Source organism: Eleginops maclovinus, chromosome 16 (assembly GCF_036324505.1).
Source record: "Eleginops maclovinus isolate JMC-PN-2008 ecotype Puerto Natales chromosome 16, JC_Emac_rtc_rv5, whole genome shotgun sequence".
Lineage (NCBI taxonomy): Eukaryota > Metazoa > Chordata > Actinopteri > Perciformes > Eleginopidae > Eleginops > Eleginops maclovinus.
In genome coordinates this window covers 13,487,593-13,501,119 of record NC_086364.1, presented here as the reverse complement: position 1 = coordinate 13,501,119, position 13,527 = coordinate 13,487,593, and positions in this window count along the sequence as shown.

Genomic DNA, 13,527 nt, shown 5'->3' with positions numbered 1-13,527 from the left:
ATGAACACTGGCTGATAGATCAGATCTGCTACTCTCTAGGAATAGTCTCTGGAGTCAGCAGTTTGTGCATTGATGTAACAAAAAGGAAATACATATCAAAGAGTACTTTGATGTCAAGTAACTTAGACCGCACAGTAGACCTCAAAGTGGGCCGTGAAGGAATAAAGTCATATAGTGAGTGACTCAAGTCTCAAGGTCGGTAGTACTCCAACAGCTCTATTGGAATGTTTAACAGAACGTAAAAAACCTGCTGAATTTCAAATTGTTAGCCGATATTCCATAAGGAGCAGGTGAGCTTCGTTTCTGTGTGCAGCAACATTTCACCTAGAGCCAACTGAGAATGCCTTGAGATTAATGTCACACCCCTCGCTTGAATTACAGAGAAGTCCGTTAAACCTGTTTTTTCACAAAGTGTAGAATAAGACATGCATGAGCTGCCTTGTAACATCCAGACACCAGTTGGCTATGTGAAGTGATTTACGGATTCTATTTTCATGAAAAAGGAGAACACCTCTTCACAATTCTTGTCATATAGTTACATCTTCTTCATCATGTGCTCAAGTGTCCTCAACAGGCGCTGGATTCCCCACCTGATTGACTGTCTTCATAACAATCAAAGGGATGATTGCTTCATTTAAAAGTGTTTTGAAGAGTCTCATGTCTACTTCCTACACTACTGTGCTCCTTTCAAGCCTTAACAGTTACTGCTCAGTGGAATGTGGAAATGTGTTGTGTTGGACTTTTCCTCCTTCATGGTTATTGCTTTTTGGATTTGTGACTCAAATCCCCCTGCTCTATTTTGAGTGATTTATACATAGGAATCAAGATTTATGCCTGAGAGCTCAATGTGCCAGTATTATCCAATCAAACTGGGCTGCTCAGTGACTCCTGAGATTGCATTAAAGTGTAATATCAATGCAGCAATCCTCTGGATATTGCCACTTTGAAATACCCAGTGTCCCTCTGATGCTATAGTTATGATTAAGGGGATTTGTCTACTTAGGTAAGGTTTTATGTTGGAGATTGCTTCGGTAGATTAATGAAAAGTTGCCTACCATGTTTAATCTATTTTTTTTTTAACGCATTTGAATTGTGATAAAAAATGAAATGTCAAAGTCGAACGTGAGCAAGAGGGGAATATTCAAATCAGAAGATATACATATGTACATATTAATGAATATTTCAAGAATACTCAATATCCATTAGCTTGCAAAATTGCAACGATTATTTATTGACATGAGCTAATCTCCCCGAAAAGTGAAAAAATGACCAAGGCTCAGCACGTGAGAGATATAGAAAGACATTTAATTCAAACCATTAGACTATTATTTTTCACAGCTTGTACACACATTATAACAATTATGAACATACTTCTCAGAAACAGCTGCAAGAAACACAATACTATGGGTGACCTACTCAGGAATTTAAACACTTCCAACCCATCTCTGACCTCAGAATATGAGCAAACTTTGTACAAAAGCCAGAGGAAATGCATGCTTCAGTACCATCACAGCTTTGCAATGGGCTCCAAGGGTTTCTGTAAAAAGAAGAGGTTATGTTCTCATGTGCTGATGAAGACCAGTCTGCTGCCAATACATATCCATTTTTTTTTATTAACCACACAGTTACCAAAGGTTCTTTCTGAAAGGAAGACTGCCTTAAACTTTGGTTTTTTTCTCTTTGGCTTTATTTTACATCTCTGTTTGTGGATGGGCATTTACAATTTTTAAAAGACTTAAACATCGAGCAATGTGAGAGAGCAGATTTGATTTCATGATAATATCCTTTTTTGTATACAGCTGCCCACTTCTATAAGGATTATTTCATGCAGTAATGATTTTTAAAAGGAGAAAAACTAAAACTGACATTGGCACATTTTTCCTTTTTTTTCCCTGCAGGAAAATGGCTTTCTTAGCATGCAATTTATCCAATTACAGATTTACCACAGTGCAAAGTCGAGCATATCATACAGCCTAAGTCTATTTTTCAGCCTTTGGAGCAAATCCAATCATTCCAAATGGTTGCTGATGGTAATAATTTCAGCAGCATTGTATTGATAGTGGGTCTATGGGGTGGAAACAAACAAATCACATGAAGAAAAGGAGAGGGTACCTGGTGCAGTTAAGGTAAGTACTCGGCCCAACCCCAGGCCCTGTAACCTTCACCCAGTGCCCCATATACACTTTCCTTCTTAGCCCTGGAACACCCTGAAGTAAGGTCCCCAGGCCGGCCCCAAGTCTCCTAAATCTCATCCAATACCCCCAATACAGTCTCTTCAGCCCTTAGCTCTAGCTTCCAGCATGCTACCGTGGCACAGACAGAAAATGTTTTTGTGTCAAGATTAAATACCAGAGGCAAAAATATCTTGGCTGCCATTACAAGGTGTCAGAAGAACCAGGACCACAAAAACCTCTGGATGTTTTTTTCCAAGTGTCATAACAGAGTTCTAAGACCATAAAAATCTCTGGCTGACTCAGAACAGCGCCACATTTGCGTGGTGAAGTGGGAACTTGCCACAGTGTGCCAAACTTGTGCATTATCAGATTCAACACAGTGTGCCAACACGAAATCATTGTGACTGTTTCCCTCTCCTGAAGATCTGATGATGACCAGACACTTCATTCTGTCTATCACTGTCTTCCTGAACTATTATTTTGAAACAATTTATTGTGCTTGCCAAGTTTATATTATACGGGTTGTTGTTTTGACATTATTTGGCCTTAAGCATTATACTACTCTCATTTAATAATTTTTAAATAGGATTTAAAAATGCATTCCTTTTGTGAGAGGTCTTCTTGGTGTATCTTGTAGAGGGTCATATTACTATCCTAATGGAGGCAGTCTTCTCATCTGCATAATTATTTCCCTCTGTTATCTAATAAATGGCTTTTGTCAGTATTGGATCACATTCACCTTTTCTCCACACACTTCATATTCAGCAAAGCACTGATACATATTTCATTTCAGAGCAATGCGTTACAGCTTGCTTTACTGGTCTTCCTATCATAATTACATCTTAACTTTTGAGCTCATGTTCTACAGTTTAAGCCCATGGTACTCATTCAGCCACACTCATTGCAAACCTTAAGCTTATTTCCACCATGAACTGATGGTCATCTGCTGCTTATCAACTTAACATTTCATAGAGAGAGAATATCTGCTCCAAGTTACACATTTTGTGAATTTAATATGGTTAAGTTCATAATTATCTGCTGCATAGCTTATGTGTCTCTGCCTGTGCTGCATAATAAGTGGGCAGCAGTGTTCGAATCTATCTATCTTTATTTATTTCATATAGTTTCTTGCTCTCATACTCATGAGTTTGTGTTGCAAAGTGTATTTTGACTTTCTACAACATTGACTCTCATATATATAGCTGTTTCATTCGTGTACCTCACTTACTAAATATCTTATGTGTGTGGTTCCTGGGAACACATTCTCAATGCAGTTTTTTGAGGTGTGTGTCGCACAGAATTGTGTGCTAATAGAAAAAAAGAGTGAAATTGCCACTCAATGCAGGCGGGCTAAGTACTGTTAGACTTCAGATAGAAGCAGTGTACTTGATGATGCTGAGTCCTCCTTCCAGAAGGAACTGAGGGAGCATCAGGCAAGACTAACTTGAGAGGGTTATCAGAAATAATACAATTCTGTTTCAGTCAACTTTATCTCTCAACCTCAGTCATGCATACCAACATGTTTGTTTTTATAGGCAAAATCACAGTGACACATTTGGGTTGGCAAATTTTCCAATATCCACCATTGAATAACCAAGAGTGCTAAACTACACAAGGATACACACAAGAGCAATGCAGTGGCACATGGGTAATCAGTGTTGGGGAGTAACGGAATACATGTAGCGGCGTTACGTATTCAGAATACAAATTATGAGTAACTGTATTCCGTTACAGTTACAATTTAAATAGATGGTATTCAGAATACAGTTACATTGTTGAAATCAATGGATTACATGACGATACTTCTCAGTTTCACAAGTTTATTCACTCTAAATAAATTAATGCATTTCCCAGAAGCCCCAACCCCAACATGAAAACGAACGATTGTTTGCGTGATTAGTCACAATTAAGTCCGAAGAGGAACAGCAGGAGCTAGAGGTAGAGCTGGAGCCGGAGCCGGCACAACAGAGCCAGGGCAGGAATGCGTTTCTTACATGGAAATTCAAACAGCATTTCACATTAAAGAAAGAGAAGGGAGAACCAAATATAACTGTGCAGTGCAACCTCTGCTTGCCAGCAACCAACCTCCTTTCAGCGTCCAAAGACTCCACCTCCAACCTGAAGAAGCATCTTAAAGTAAGTTCGTTTTTTTAATTATCCGGGGGTTGTCGTCTGCTGTAGTTTTACTGGTCATCTTGCTATTTAATAGTTGTATCAGTTATGTGCAACTTTTCATTCTATATAGTACTTAATGTGCTGATTTACTAGCCCCGGAGCCATTGAAAGAGTCTGACTAGCCCTGTTTGACATGCTAGCTAACGTTAGCTAAAATTAGCTTGTGTTCAGTGTTATTTATTTGTGCTCTTGATGTCTTTCTTTATTTTAGAGGAAGCATTCCAGTGTCTTGAAAACAGCAGAAATGGCATCAGATGATGGTGGTGAACGAAGAGCCATGCCCACCACACCTCCTCTCAAACAATCAACACTCAGCACCTCAGCAGTCACCCAAAGAAAAGTAAACTCCTTGGTTCTTGAGTTCGTAATTGCAGATGTGCAGCCCTTTTCATTAGTGGAGAATGCCCCATTCCGTAAGATGATCGAAGGAATTAGTGGGGGTAGGACACCCATGTGCAGAAAAACATTGATGTTGCGCATTGAAAGGGGATCTCAAAGTATGAAGGAGGCACTTACTGAAACTCTTCAGGATGTTCAAAACATGTGCACAACAGCAGATATATGGACGGCTCATCATAGGAGTTTCATGGGAATCACGTGTCACTGGATTGAGCCAGAGACATTAGATCGAAAGTCTGCTGCGCTGGCATGTGAAAGGATAAGGGGCCACCACACCTATGATGTGATTGCTGCCAAAATTAGTCAGATTCATGCAGAATTCCAGATCCAAGGCAAAGTCAGTGCCACAGTCACTGACAATGGTAGCAATTTCGTGAAGGCATTCAATGAATATGGAGGGTGTGAAATGGATGATGAGATGGATGGCATACATGATGTGCAGTTTGCTGATGTCTCTGAAGTTCATCAGGAGGAGCAAGAGGAAGAGGAGCTAAACTTTTTTTTGCCACCTCACCATCGATGTGCCGCGCACACTTTGAATCTTGTTGCCACAAATGATCTTGACAAAGTTGCCTCGCAGGGTGTTTCTCGAAAACTATACAGAAGTGCAATGTCAAAATGTGCTGCAATCTGGAATAAGTCTCATCGCTCCTCAGGTGCTGCTGATGCAATTGACGAAATTGCCCAAATGAGATGTTTGGTACCTTCAGTGACTAGGTGGAGCTCAGAGTATCATTCAATCGAGAAGTTAATGAGTCTCACTGAGAGTCAGCTCAATGGAATCTGTGACCAGCTGAAAGTGGCCAAACTGCATCCTCAAGAGATGATGTTTCTAAAAGAGTACACAGCCATTCTGAAACCTCTTGCCTAATCAATCAACCTGCTCCAGGGAGAAAAGAACTGTTACTTTGGATACATAGTTCCCACCATTCTCAGCCTAAAAGCCAAGTTAGCTGAAAAGTTGACACAAGTGCAGTTCTCAACCCACATCCTCTCAGCTGTTATAAAAGCCATTGACACTCGATTTGGGCAGGTGTTGGCCTCCCATGAGGCAAGGATGGCGGCTTCCACCATCCCAAAGTTTCGACTGTGGTGGCTTGCTGATGAAGAGAGGGAAGCCATGAAAAGAGCAATGGTCCAAGAGACTCGTCTTCTTTATACAGAGCCTTCTGAGGACGCCAGCACATCTGGAAATGCCGCAGTTGGAGGTGATCCAGAAGATGATGACAACTTCTTCACTTTTGAGAGAGCACAGATGACAAGTTCATCAGTGGAGGAAGAGGTGCAGAGGTATCTCCAAGATTCAGACAAGTCATTGGCTTTATTGAAGATGTATCCAATGATCAGAGCCCTCTTCTTAAAGTACAATACTACTCTGCCATCAAGTGCTCCTGTCGAGCGTCTCTTTAGCCAGGGAGGACTTATTTTCACTCCACACGTAACAACATGACAGATAAGCACTTTGAGCAGGCTCTCCTGCTGCGATACAACCGCCTTTACTGGAGTGTTGATATGTAGAGTAGGTGGGTCAAATATGTAGGTAGGTGGCTCAAAGCATATTGGCTTTAGGTTCACAGGCATTCACAGGCAATGCACATTGACAACCACATTATTCTTTTTAAAACCAATTGTTGTATTTTTTTCATCTGACATTCACATAAAAGCAACACCTTACATGCCTTCTGCAAATGTTTGCAAAAAAAAGTTTTTCACCCTATGTACAACTTTGACATTTTGGATTGTTTTTTGCTGCTAGCCTTTGTTGTTACATTACCAAGAAGTAATGTTGGTTTTTCAATATAACATTTGGTGGCGTAGTTTAAAAAAAGGATATCATTTTGCCATCAACACATTCAGTTTGTGTTTCTGTTTTGTTTTGAAGGACCGTTTTAGTGTATCTTTCTTAATGGAAGAACATTAATGTTTAAAAAAATCAGCTGTCACAATCTTAATGGAATGTTTCATATCATCCTTTTATGCTTTTGTCATGTAAAATCGGGACAAGGGTAGGGAAAATGCAGGTTTTCCTCTGGTGCTTTTTATTTTTAAGGTGATAAGTTGGAACACCTACGCACTTAGTCGCTCAGTGAAAAAAAAATGTTAGATGTAACAGCTAATTCTGAACAGAAACAGAGTATTTTATGTTTTTCTATTTTCCCACTTTTAACAGCTGAGTAAATAAAGAAACTGAATGGGAAAATTGGTCAATTCTTCTTTTTTTTTTAACGAAGCAAAACATATTTTGTGTTAACATACCCTTAGTCTTTGTTCAGGGCACATTTTCTGGACATGTCTTTGTTCCTCTACAGAAAATTATCATATATTGCACTTTCAGGGTGACTTGGACCTAACACATTCAGCCAATTGGAACAGAAGAACACACCAGAATAGGGCTGTTTAGTAAGCAGGATTTGATGGGCATATTCCTACACGTATAAAATGCAATTCAATGTGGAAGTAATCCAAGTATTCAGAATACGTTACTCAGATTGACTAATGTAACGGAATACGTTACAAATTACATTTTTGGGCATGTATTCTGTATTCTGTAACGGAATACATTTTGAAAGTATCCTTCCCAACACTGTGGGTAATGCATTCCAAACAGCTGACAACCATTACAGATAATAGCTCCTGCTAAGGACAAGGTCTCAGATTCATTCTCGTGTTAAGTGCCCTGTCTGAGTGATAAATAAGGACTCATTAAAGACTGGTTTGTTTTACATTTGACAAACAATACTGGGGACCAAGTGTACTGAATGCAGCGAGAAAGTGAAGGTGGTGTGTGAGGGCTGATTTCAAATAAAAGCATTGAGTTGAGTGAGTGGTGATCTTGTTGGCAGCTCTTGAATCAGTAAGCTGAGGGTAGGGGTTATTTTTATTAAGTATTCTATAGATACTGTATGTACTCCAAACTGCTGATATACTTCAATGAGTTTATTCACTGAATTTCAAGCAGTTTTGTCAGTGTTTAAAATGCAGCGTGTTGTATAATTTGGAATGCAAATCAATGGAATGTTAAGTCAGTCGGTAATTACACAGATAGGGCTCCTGGTGGAATAATGTTCAATTGTTTTTAGGATGTGTGGGGAATATATGAAGCAGCAGCCAGGGGAATTTAACACTGTATGTGGACAATAAGTGCCACTATATACGAGGAGAGAAACAGCTCTGGAGAAAGCTGCAATTTAATCTCCTAGCACATCATGAAGACTCGTGGAGATATTGTCCATCAGCCTTGGACATGAATGCAAGGTCATGGAAGGCTGACAGCTTGTCCTGCATATATTCTAGGGCTTTTCACTTCTTTGAAAAGGATGTACTTTTTATTTGGTAGTAAAGGAGCTGGAGAGAGGCAGAGATTGATTTAGTGGGCTTCAGCTACATGGGCTGCTTTTGTGTCGGGAGTTGCAATTTAGATTTAGAAGACAGAGGGCCTGCAATCAGGAAGAGGTGGTAATCAATTTTTCTTGTTTGTGTGTGTGTGTGTGTGTGTGTGTGTGTGTGTGTGTGTGTGTGTGTGTGTGTGTGTGTGTGTGTGTGTGTGTGTGTGTGTGTGTGTGTGTGTGTGTGTGTGTGTGTGTGTGTTATACACAGCTGCAGAGAATAGACCCACGGACAGTGGAAATGAGAGGAGACTGTAATGATAACAATCTTGCTTCTCTCGCTGATATTCAAATACTGTCCACGCTCTTCATTACCTGCTTCACTTTTATTACATGCTGCAGATTTCTTTTCTTCCTACCTGCATCATACTCATTATTCAATTATGTATATTATTATTATTATTTTTATTTATGGAATTTACAGAAATTGTGATTTTTAAATAAGAAAAATCCAATTTTCTATAAAAAGACAACATCTGCATTGTCAACAATAGCATAAAATACCTGTTAACCTTTGTCTAATGGAATCTGTTTGTCATTAAATAATGAGGGGTTTGTGCAGTTTGTAAGCCCAAACATTTGGCCTTGGAGCACAGAACAGTTTTTTTGTAATAGTTTTCTGAACACTTTATATAGCTTGAGGACAGTTGAGCCAGCTGCGTCTTCATTAGTTCGGTACAACACAACTGGTTTTTGGCAGGCACTGTTAGTGAAGAACATGTTTTCACCAAGTGAGCACCATGATCCTGAAAATGAGAGAAGGAAGATAGATGAGTGTACACTAAAAAAAAGTTAGTTTTCACCTTGAACACACCATCACTCTTCTCTCTCATTGTCAGGTTCTAGCTGTACACGCAGCCATAGCACTGCCGCTTGAAGGAGAGGCAAAATGGCATGTCTGGCCAACACGTAAAAGATCAATCACTAAATTGGATTCTTCATTCCCACAGATTTTCAAACAATCTGTGTCAGCAGCGCTATGTATTCTTGAGAGAAGTCATCATTGTTTATGGCAAAATTGGAATAAAAATAGATAACTGGAGCGTTACAATGAATACTAAGTCTTGCTAAGAAACAGCTGAACAGATGCCAACAAAATGTAATTCCTAATATGTCGGCTTCATGTTATAACAAAGCAAAAGAGAAGCCGATTGGACCGACGGAGCGGTCCAGTGGGGAGAGACGCCCTGCATTGTAAGCTTTACATTACATGTCTCCACACTGAGTGAGAAGCAGGTGGCACTGTGAACCACCAGGCTGCTATTAATTCATGCAAATGTCTCAGAGATGAGCTTGTGATGTGAGTGAGAGCAAGTGGAAGCACAGTTGTTCCAGCTGTGTTTTAAATGGATGGACCAAAAGCACAGCTGGAGAGTGAATAATTCCTAAGGAACAATATGATCTGTCCCCATATGACAACAACTCAGCTTTCTGTCAGTGTGCAACGTGGTGCCCATTAATGCTCATTTACTCTGCAGGTCTCAATCACCATGCTGAATCTAATGTGATGTGCAGCGCTAATACAGAGATAAAACACTACAGGCGATAAAATGCAAGGACAATAATCTGGGCTCCCATGTGAGTCCCTGAAGCCAAGGCTCAATGTCCTCCCTCTCATTATAGCAGATGTGTGGTGTATACAGGGAAAGGACAGGACAAGAGTGACACCCACACAGCACATAAACTGCTCCATGAAATAAACGGGGTGCCTACAGATTGGCTTGAAAGCTAGGTGGTAGTTTATTGTGTGTGAGGATGAGATGGGAGTAACTGATTTTCATTTAATGACCAGCTGTGTAATGTGGACTCCACAGACCCATTTAAAAACATGGGCATCCACACAAACAGGTCCAGGCTCAGCATGCCCACCTTCAGCCTAGAATTATAATAGGACTTGGCTCCAGCTGACAGGAATGGTAAGATTTTCCACTGACGACCATTGGAAGCTGCTTTAGGGTTGAAGGAGTGAATGATCTCACACCACTGATAGAGGCCCCAAAGTTTGCTGCTCCCATTCCACCTTGCCATCACTCAGGTTCTAGCCCTCATCATAATAATAAGAGTAAAACATATCATTATATGTCATATCAGTATACAGAGTTAGACGCATCAACAAAAAACTGCAATAGCGTATTTGTTTTACCAGTTGGGGGCAGCAGAAACAAGTAGTGAACACAACATAGACACAAACCTCTCCAACACTCAGCATTATATCGTCCCCTTTTATAATGCTTCTTCAAACAGGTTCATCCCATTTAAACATCCAGCAGTTGTTGAGCAACATTATCCATCGTTTGGACTAGTGCTTCTGGCCAATGAGGAATTTATAATTGATTTAATATTTTTAGCTCTGTTTTTGGTCTCTGCCATCTGTTGAGGGAAATTTCTGTTCCTTTTAGCTGTTAATGATTCACAATGTTCCCCAGCTAGTTGCACACTTAGTGTCATCTGAAGTATCATCAAGATGTACAAATAACAGTATAACTATGGGTGACAAATGTTGTAAGTAATAATAGTAATTGTTGTTAACGTAGCCCCACATTTATTAAAAAAAAGTATCCCAGGCCCCTGCTAGTGCTACTAGAACATATAAACAGCTATGGGATGGGTGCAACATGTATTAATACGATTTGATCTTAGTAAAGGTTTTAGAAAAACTGTTTCGGACCTACGGTGAGTTCTTCCAAAACGTTTAACTTCAATGCATGGTGTCTACTGAATTGCACTATTACTTAACACATGCTATTGTCATGATTGTCTTACTTGTTTTAAAGTAAAATATGCATATTAAAGAATTTTTTTTGTTGTTATTTAATAAATCATGCATGAAAGGGTTTCTAACCTTAATGTGTGACTTAATGATTGTTTATGAAGAAAACAAGCTCAGTTCAATTTAGGAATTATTCTTCACTAAAAAGTCATTTGACAGCATTTTCATCTTAATTATATTTATTATGATGTTGACCTTTTCATGCATTGAACTCCTGTAATTAAAATAATGAATTCACAGCAATGATGGTCTCTGTTGCCTCAAATACAATTTTGAATCTTTTTTTTTTGAGGCCTTGTGATTTTATGGTAGGAATTCAAGGTCTAGGTTGAGTCAGGGGTTATAAAAAAATGGCTACATATTGAAGAAAATTAATTTCTACAAGTTCAAAGGCACACTGCCAATTATGACAAGCATTATTTTTATGAGTAGACATACAGCACAGCTTCAAAGTCCGTATTGTAAATTCTTCCCAAAGGATATTACTGGAATATATTAAATAAAAAACCTTCAACTTACCTGGGTCGACATAACTGTGTGGTGCTGGTCACTAGTCAATATATATATTTTTTTAAAAATAGAGTTTATTTATGGCCCATCCTACACAATTAAACATTTTATTGGGTTTTTCAATCTCAGTTTATACAGTAGAAATTAACCTGAATTCAAAGTTTCAATGATAACAAACCATCCTAAAAATATCAGTGTGCAAACGTGTTTAAAAAGTGAAACAGCATAAGATACATTTCTGTTTATAAAAACTTATGTAACACGTAATGTGTAGAGACAACCCTCAAAGATTAACATATTTAGCATATTGTATTCCTCTTGCACAAATCGTTAAATTGCACTCCTAAACAGATGAGAATGTGACCTTGATTGTGATTTCCATCAATCCAGCTGAAGGAGCGTCCTTTAACAAGATTACTTTTCTTTGATCTAATGGATTTGGCTCTAGAGGCAAAGTGACCGGGCCGCATCCTTTCCTTTATTTATAAAACATTGCAAACCTCTTTGTCACCAGCCATGAACAGACATTCCAAGTGATGCATTATTGCAAGAACCAATCTCAGACCTTTACTCTCACTGTATTTCCTCAATTCATCATAGCAGAAAAAAGACCGCTCCCGCTCTTCTTCTTTCCACCTGTCTTCTCTCACATTTACTGTCTCTTTCACTCTCAGGCATGTCAACAAAGTCTATGTGACAATCCCAAAGGTGCTTTGCTTCTCGTTGAAGTTGAGAGGCTTTTCTATTCAGGCAGTCACTTAATGGAGACCCCTCCCTTCTCTTACCCGTGTCTGCTCTGTTCAGCAGGTTAGATTGCAGACCGTCAGCGGGTTCACTGACTGTCACTGCAGAATGACAGTGTCCTGACCAGCTAGATTCTTTTGAAGCGGATGCCTCCGGGTCCGCCCTGGGGTTGTTGAGGCATACTGGAGTCTGCCATAGGTGGAGGAGTCCTGCAGTACCAAGGCTCATTTTGATTAATGGACCTCTCTCTGCCCCTGAGTGAGCAATTATCAGAGGGTAGGCAAAGTCGTTCATCACTGTAACTGAGCAGCAGGTCTCTTCCACTGTTGAAAATCCCACCTGCAGGGTGAGGGGTCTACATCCACATCCTCCACCTCGACTCCTCTTTTTTCCTAACCAGGCTGCTGGCTTATGTTTGACCAGGAGGTGCTGTCGGAGGGTCAGAGAGGCAGATCTGTAAAGGTGCGTTACCGGCAGATCAGATTTCCCTAGCCTGGGCTTTTTGCCGTGATCAAATTGAAGCCTACACATTACTGTGAGGTCAGGTTTCTATTCAGGCCAGTGGCACCACGCCTGGAATTCACTTAAAGCTTTGGAACATGACTGGCATGTGTTGTGAACAAACCATTGTCTGCAGCTGTTAGTGGATGTGTTCAGCATACTAAATGTCCTTCACAGACTGAAGGAAAGCTACAGTAGTTTGGTAAAAACTGACTCAATCTCCAGAAATTCCTTATACTTTAATAAAGGCAGACCATATCCTGTGTTGTTGTTCATGTGAAAATAAGCTTGTTGCACTACACCGGCATTGATGAAAATGATGATTGATTGAGACTCAATATTGAAATCATGTGTGAATAATCCATCTGATAATAACTATACGCTTTTATACAGTAATGGTAACAGACATTCTCTCTTCAACTCCCTTGAATTGTATTTTGAGTGTAATTAATTTGACAAAAAGAGACACAAAATGCACAATACACATTTCTAAGAGTTGGCTGATCTTTTTTTTAAATAAATTATTTTGACCACAATAATTGTCTACTAAAAATGTGACATGGGGACAGCCCTTTGTGAATGATAGCTTATTGCCATAGTAGCTCTAAAAGGCTTTTATTAATTTATTGACATGTTTGTTCAAACATTTACTATCATTTATTTTCTATTTGGTTAAGTGCTAACCAAAAAGGAGAATTAATCATGGTAACTGGTAGCTGCAGAGATAATTTGTTTGAACGCATGTTGATTTTGAGAATATAGGCCTGCAATAGAAAGAGAGAGCTTTCCAGCAAAAGAACGGTCTAGCCTGTTTAGCAATCCACACTTAACATAGTAGCAGACACAACTGTGAAATTCAAACTCAGAC